General features: G+C 41.0%; 1 protein-coding gene across 3 annotated transcripts in view; it reads right to left on the reverse strand.

Moving 5' to 3' along the window:
- METTL8 (methyltransferase like 8) overlaps nucleotides 1-8331 on the reverse strand; it is a 101291-nt gene that overhangs the window by 63357 nt on the left and 29603 nt on the right. The window lies entirely within an intron of this gene.

Genomic DNA, 8331 nt, shown 5'->3' on the forward strand with positions numbered 1-8331 from the left:
TAGGCCTGAGCACTTCTGTCTTCACACCCTACTAATGGGCTGGAACACACCAAAGAAACAGAATCAAGCTGTGAGTTGCCTTCTGTACCTATGCAGAGACCCAGAAAATTCTAAAAATAAACTTCTGTTTAAATGGGAGGAAAATCCTGACCACAACCCAGTAGTTAAAAAAATAACTGTATCTAAACCAAATAAAAATACCTGCATGCTTGGTAGCAGCTCACTTGAATCAGCTGCTTTTACTTGAAGTTACATTTTTAAACTCATCCACCAGAAAAAACCTACTTTGCCAGGAGACTTCATATGTAGGCATTTTTGGTCACTGTTGCTGGCAGGGGTGTACTGTTGTGCAGTGTCAAATTGATAATTTGAATTAATGCATTAGATCTGACTTGTAGACCTATATTTTGATGTCCATTTATGATGATTCTAGAGCACTTAGGTTTCTCTTTTTCATAATGTAAATTATATGCTTGGAAATCTCCTACACAATCTGAATAATTCAGTGTGCTAAAGAGTAACAGTGTTTGTAAAGTGGAAAAGTTCTGAGGAAACCCATGTGGTTACCATTACAGAGGAAAAAATATTCTTGTGCACATGCCCAGCATAATTATCTGCAAACACCAAAATGTGACATTAGTATAAGAAAAGAGGGGAAAAAAAAGCTTTGAAAAAACAGAAGTAACTTTTTCAAATGTAGTTTTATTTCCCATTTCTAAATTCAGAAATTAACATTAATAAAATAGAGAGTAAAATTTTCTTCTCATAGGCAGTAGCTTAATGATTAAGAAACCCATTTACCGATAGTTTTTTGTTTTACCAAAGTCAGACTAAGGAACTATTGGCATGAAATTGTGAGTTCCCTTACTTCCTGTGTATTTCAGAGGGTGCTTAGCACTCATGCCATGGCTTCCAGAGTCTGCAGATAAAGCCTCAATTAATTATTTCAAATGCAATCTCAAGTGTATATTTAATAAAAGATCAAAGCTGAAAAGTTCATGCTTCTATTATTTTCACTAGCACTAGGTGCACAAGGAGAAGACTATATATATATAGAGAGAGAGAGATGTAAATATATATGTGAAATGTTAATGTGAATAAAGACTCAAATGTGTATTTCAAACATAGAGTTGAAGGGATCTTACTCACTTTTGCCAGTTAGGTGATTTCACCCAAACTTTCTGCGTTTTCAGTGTGGAGAAATGTTTCTTTATTCTTTTGTTTGTTTGTTTCTGGATACGTCCAGTTACTTTAGCAGCACAGTTTCTTGCTCATTTTATTCCCATTTTGTATTTTATTTTCCTTTTGTTATTGAGAAAAATACCATTTATATTACTTAACGTTAACTGAAGACTGCCAAAAACTCACCAGCAAGAGATTTGTTTTCCTTATGGAGCTGTAACAGCTATCCCACATGATGGAACAACTAAGAAATGAATTTGCTTCCCAGTTATGATAAAGATTGTTAATAGGAATACCTGCTAGAAAGGACATCTGCATAGGGCGGCATGTAGGCTGTTTCCTGAAAGAACAGTTGGGAGGAACTGCTGTCAGCTCTCAAAGCAAGATCTCTGGGCACTCTGCCTGCAAATGGCAAAATGTTGGTCTAGGAAGTAAAAAGATCATGAACTAGTGAATTCACGTTGGATTTCAAGTAGCGTTGTATGATACGAGCTTTTTGCTGTTGCCAGAATGAACAAAATCTAAATGATAAGAGAAAAAAAGGGGAAAAGGTAGTAAAAATGTGGTTTTCTAAGTCTGAACCACAAAAGAACATGGAACAGCAATTGAGTTCTTTCCTGACTGCCAAGTATTGCTACAGCCACAGTACAAAACTTTTAAAGAGCTTTTTTTTCCTGGAAGATGTGTGAATTGATCTGATATGTATGTTGCAATGGCTCACCAATAATAATTGCATTGAATCAACATGATTTCAGGTGTCTCTGATACACAGACTGATATGTTATGAGTACTAAAAGAAGGAAACAACAATTCCAGTATTTAAATCAGTTAGAGATATTTAAGGGAACATATTTTTTTGCAGCTATTTCACAATCTTAGATTTTCAGAGAGGATCACTTGAAGCTCTCTGGTTGCTACACTTGGCATTTATGGAATTATAACTTTAGTATTCATTTCTGCTTTACTGAAGTTACAAACTGATGACCCAAATAACCTTCAGGAGCTCCAAAACAATTTTGTGTCAGTGCATTCTAATGTTTATAGATTGAACAAATTTAAAGTAGTTAAAGCGTTTTCTTTGGCTAACAAAAGATTACATGAACTGCAAAAATAGGCTGGGTTTCTTTTTTTTAATAAAAAGAACTAGGTATCCTAGCTGAGTGAAGAATTACAATGATGCAATTGTTAAGAACTGCTTGGTATAGCTTAATAACTCGTTTAGTAAACTGGGAGTACAAATGCCTTGTTCCTGCCTGTGTGGAGAAGGAAATTGAGTTCTTGGGAATATATTTTTAAGGAAGAGTAAGTGCACATTCTTCTCAGGAAGAGAAAAAGGAAGCATGGAATGTGAATCTAAAATTCACTGGTATTACTCCACTGAGTGGTTAAAGAGCTCTGGCTTACTTGAGATGCTGCAGGAGAAGAAATACATTCCACATGATAGGACTGCAGGCTCTCCAGACAGCCCCCAGTGAGAGCTGTTTGCCAGCAGACAAACAGGAAAATTATTCTGTGAACATGTTTACTTGGATGTTCCACATTTAGACTCATACACGAGCAGTCTTCCTGATTATATCTGAAGTTAGTCTCAACCTTGGGTATGTAATGTGTGTGTTGGCTGCCTCTAACATGTACCTTGCAGCACGGTCGCAGCACATTTGCATGCTCTGGGGCATTGGAGATCTAGTAAACTGAATGTTGACACCACGCTTTTCCTAGTTTAGCCCTTTATAATGCCACTGCCCTTCTTTGTGCTGCCTGGAAGCTGGCTTGATTTTATGACTGTCTTAGAAACATTTTGGTTTGTGGACTAAAGCAGCCTACTTCCAGCATTTCTACTTCAACAAAATCAGTTGAAGTCAGTAACAATAAGGTTGAGTGCCTGTGGATCAAAATCAGGGGGAAGGCCAACAAGGCTGACGTGCTGGTGGGAGTCTGTTACAGACCACCCAACCAGGATGATGAGGGTGATGAATTATTCTACAAGCAGCTGGCGGATGTCTCAAAATCGCCAGCCCTCATTCTTGTGGGTGACTTTAACCTTCCGGATGTCTTCTGGAAACTCCACGCAGTGGAGAAGAGGCAGTCTAGGAGATTCCTAGAGCATATAGAAGATAATTTCCTGCTCCAGCTGGTAAATGAGCCTATCAGGGATGGGGCCCCACTAGACCTTCTGTTCACAAACAGAGAGGGACTGGTGGGAGATGTGGTGGTTGGAGGCCGTCTGGGGCACAGTGACCATGAAATAATAGTTTTCAATACTCAGGGATGCAAGGAGGGCCATCAATAAAACCTCTACGCTGGACTTCCGCAGGGCAGATTTCGACCTATTGAGAAGACTGGTTCAGAGGGTACCTTGGGAAACAGCCCTTGAAAACAAAGGGGTCCAGGAGGGATGGACATGCTTCAAGAAGGAAGTCTTGAAAGGACAGGAGCAGGCTGTCCCAGTGTGCTGAAAGGCAAGGTGGCAGGGAAGACAACTGGTCTGGTTGAACAGGGAGATTTTGAAGGAAATTAGGGTAAAGAAGAGAGCCTACCAATTATGGAAAAACGGGCTGGCTACTCGGGAAGAGTTTAGGAATATAGTTAGGTCATGTAGAAAGAAATTTAGAGAGACAAAGGCACGACTTGAACTCAAGCTCACCACTTCTGTGAAGGATAACAAAAAGTCCTTCTACAGATACATCAAGAGCAAAAGGAGGGGCAAGGAAAACCTCCATTCTTTACTGGACACAGGTGGGAATATAGTTATCAAAGATGAGGAAAAGACTGAGGTATTTAACACCTTCTTTACCTCAGTTTACCTCAGTTTTCAACAGTAAGAAAGGTTGTCCTGAGGACAGCTGGCTTCTGGAGCTTGTAGGAAGAGATAAGAACCTGAATAGCCCCCCTGTAATCCAGGAGGAAACAGTTAGCGACCTTCTGAGCCACTTGGATCCCCACAAGTCTGTGGGACCAGATGGGATCCATCCTAGGGTGATGAGGGAGCTGGCGGAAGAGCTCGCCAAGCCGCTCTCCATCATTTATCAGCAGTCTTGGCTCACTGGGGAGGTCCCAGATGATTGAAAGTTGGCAAATGTCACACCCATCCACAAAAAGGGGTGGAAGGAGGACCCGGGAAACTACAGGCCCATCAGCCTGACCTCAGTGCCTGGCAAGGTTATGGAGCAGATCATCCTCAGTGCAATCACACAGCACCTACAGGATGAACAAGGGATCAGACCCAACCAGCACAGGTTTAGGAAGGGCAGGTCCTGTCTGACCAACCTGATCTCCTTTTATGATCAGGTGACCCGCCTGGTGGATGAGGGGAAGGCTGTGCATGTGTCTACCTGGACTTCAGCAAAGCCTTTGACACCGTCTCCCACAGCATACTCCTGAAAAAGCTGGCAGCCCACGGCTTGGACAGGGGCACTCTGTGCTGGGTTAGGAACTGGCTGGAGGGCCGGGCCCAGAGAGTGGTGGTGAACGGGGCTGCATCCAGTTGGCAGCCGGTCACTAGTGGTGTCCCCCAGGGATCAGCATTGGGCCCAGTTCTGTTTAATATCTTTATCGATGATTTAGATGAGGGGATTGAGTCCACCATCAGCAAATTTGCAGATGACACTAAGTTGAGGGGGAGTGTCAATCAGCTGGAAGGCAGGAGGGCTCTGCAGAGGGACCTGGACAGACTGGAGAGTTGGGCTGATTCCAACAGGATGAGGTTCAACAAGGCCAATGCCGGGTCCTCCACTTTGGCCACAACAACCCCCTGCAGTATTACAGGCTGGAGACAGAGTGGCTGGAGAGCAGCCAGGCAGAGAGGGACCTGGGAGTTTGGATTGACAGGAAGCTGAACATGAGCCAGCAGTGTGCCCAGGTGGCCTTGGAAGGCCAATGGCATCCTGGCCTGGATCAGGAACAGTGTGGCCAACAGGTCCAGGGAAGTGATTCTTCCCCTGTACTCAGCGCTGGTGAGGCCACACCTGGAGTGCTGTGTCCAGTTCTGGGCCCCTCAGTTCAGGAAGGACATTGAGGTGCTGGAGCAGGTCCAGAGAAGAGCAACGAGGCTGGTGAAGGGACTTGAGCCCAATCCTATGAGGAGAGGCTGAGGGAGCTGGGGTTGTTCAGCCTGGAGAAGAGGAGGCTCAGGGGAGACCTCATCACTCTCTACAACTCCCTGAAAGGAGGCTGTAGCCAGGTGGGCATCGGTCTCTTTTCCCAGGCAGCTATCAGTAAGACAAGAGGGCATGGTCTTCAGCTGTGCCAGGGGAGGTTTAGGTTAGATATTAGGAAGAAATTCTTTACAGAAAGGGTAATCAGGCATTGGAATGGGCTGCCCAGGGAAGTGGTAGATTCTCCATCCCTGGAGGTTTTTCAGATGAGATTAGAGTATGGCACTTAGCGCCATGGTCTAGCAACCACGGTGGGAGTGGATCAAGGGTTGGACTTGATGATCTCAGACATCCCATCCAACCCAGTTGATTCTATGATTCTATTTGTATTTGATAAGCACAGGTGTGCAGACGCCAAGGTGGAATTTCCCAGTCAGTGCCTAGGAAATGAAAAGATAAGGAAGGATTGACTTTTCTTGATAAGATTTGCTTTGAGTATTAAAAGAGTGCCCATCCTGTCCTTCTCTCCAAAGAGATTATCAAATGTGTCATTCAGCCTTCAGCAGTCAGCTGTATCACGTTGAGTTCCCACTCCCATGTAAACATGCAATCCACTTGGACATTGTAGCTGTGCTAAGGATTGCTTCTGATTCAAGACCAATCTGACATTTGCATCAGGTGGGCAAGAAGAGGCGGAAGAACAGGAAACAAGGAGAAATACAAGCAGGAGTTACTAATCCTCTTTGTATTACAGATGTTCCATAAAGAACATTTCACTTTGTCTAAGAATTTATTTTACACTTTGTTCTGGTTTGGTTTATGTAGCAATCTGTAAGCTTTCACATTTCTTCAATTCTGTTTTCAAAAAAATTCATCCGTGGTTAGTTGGCAAAACTGGGCCTCATTTTTCAGTTCAATAAAATTTTGCGTTTGCTCTTGTTATTTGCTGCTTAACAGTGTAAACTGGTTTGAGCTATAGGAATTCATGAAAGTGTTCTGAGAAATATAGTTTTAGGCATAAGTAAAATCCACTTGGGTAGAAGGTTTCTATATGGGACTGTTGGGGTACTGGATGTAATGAAAGCTTGTTGAAATCAGTGGGAACTTGAAGTATTTTGCAGTTGGGAGATTTAGGTTCATAGAAGGTAAATCAAAATAAATATTTGCATCAGTTTTTAGGCTTTACAGAGACAAGAGTAATTTTATTAGACCACCCCATATAACTGGAAAAGAATGGACACATTGGAGCCTGTGAATCCTTTTTTTGGAATTTTATGTAATATTTTTGCAATTCCTTGCATGGAACTGACAAGAACCATAAAAACAATGCTTTGGTATCTGTAAAATTTCAACATCAATCTGAAGGTTTTACAATACTCTTTAAGTAAATGCTATTTTTTTAAAAATATAACAAAGATTGATTGTTCAAAAGATGGTGAGTAAAGAATTATAGAAAAATACCCCAAAACTGATAGCGTATAAGTACCATTTTTTTTAACCCACATGATATTTTTTGTGTACAAGTAGGCAGAGCTATGGTTTTACTATATGCTGGTTTGCACATAAAGAATAAAAAGATTCACTTCATTTAACAATCCATAAAAAACTTAGTAAAATTTTTATGACCATAATATTGAGACGACCTTTGTGCCTCATAATCTAATCACAACCTAGTGTCCTTGGAAGTGCATTTATCAGAAGATTCAGGGCTTAGATCTTTGCTTCTCAGAGATGTTGTGATTTGTGAAACTTAATGGTATCAGTGTTATCAGTTCTAGTTCCCATTGTGACTAGAATGGCAACCACTTAAATCCTGAGGGCAGGTCACACCAAATCCATGCAAATTAAAGCTAAACATCTGTAAACAAATGATGCCCAAGTGAAGCTTTTCTTTAAAATGTCAGAGCCCAGCATCTATTTTTAAGAGATTAGAGAGAATAATGAAGAAATACATTTGCATCCTCTTCCAATCTGGCCTGGTCTTCATGTCTCTATGCAGATGTTTCCAGCAATTTTATAAGTACGGTGTTTGAATTGGCAGTATTCTACTGAAACTATTTTAAGTTCCATAAAACTGTTTCCTTTCATTTTTTTAGGCCTCAATTTGAGTGTGAGATACCAGACAGCTCAAAGACTAGCCAGAGTAAAAAAAAAAAAATATTTTTTCTCTCAATCAGTATTTTGATACTATATGTATATTTTAAAAGTAAGCTAACCAAATACCAGAAAGTAGTGCTGAATATATGTTTGGGCATAGCCTCCTACTGATAGGAGAAACAGAAACATTGTTCACAGCACTCCAGAATGCCCAAATAAGGAACAATAAAATCTTAGAGAAATCCTAGAGAATTAGATGAGGGATGTACTCAAACAAATAGGATGTAAACTAAGCTCTGCATACCCAAATAAGATAAAGAACAAATGTTACAGTTTTTGGTGGTGAAACACAATGATGCTGTGCCTGTTCAAGAACTGAGGTCAAGACAATGAAGAAGATTCAGCAGGACCACACAAGGACTTCCAGTGTGAGGGGGTGAATATGCAAAGCAAACTAATGACACTGTATTAAGTGAGAATATCTAATGAATATGTAATATGCAATAAAAAGCTCTGTTTGTCTGTCATTTGGCACATTTGATTAGAAGAGCTGTCCTCTGAACATCCAGCATGCTGCTTTTTAATACCTACAAATAGGAGTTTAAAAGTTTGTTTGTCGCTTTTCAGTATCACTACTACATTTGACAGGCTCCAGAGCCAGCTGAACGTTCTTAAGCAAAGCAAAAAGTGACTGAATAAATGATTTGAAAAAACTGGTCTAATCTATCATGTAATATCTCTGGCAGGTGCTGCCTGTTGTCTCTTTTGCAATTCTGTTTTATTTCTTTCTCTTTTCCTCTCTAACTTCCCTGCAATGGGTCCTTCCATACCTGTTGGAATTGTCTTAAGTTTCATGCACTCCCCTTCTTAGCTAGTGGACATTTGATGTATTTACGCTATTCAACAGAACAATGTCCACATCCTCCTGCATACTTAGGCCAGACTCCATATATGAAAC

Source organism: Pipra filicauda, unplaced genomic scaffold (genome assembly GCF_003945595.2).
Source record: "Pipra filicauda isolate LSUMZ 115617 unplaced genomic scaffold, ASM394559v2 scaffold5_size6683894_pilon, whole genome shotgun sequence".
Classification (NCBI taxonomy): domain Eukaryota; kingdom Metazoa; phylum Chordata; class Aves; order Passeriformes; family Pipridae; genus Pipra; species Pipra filicauda.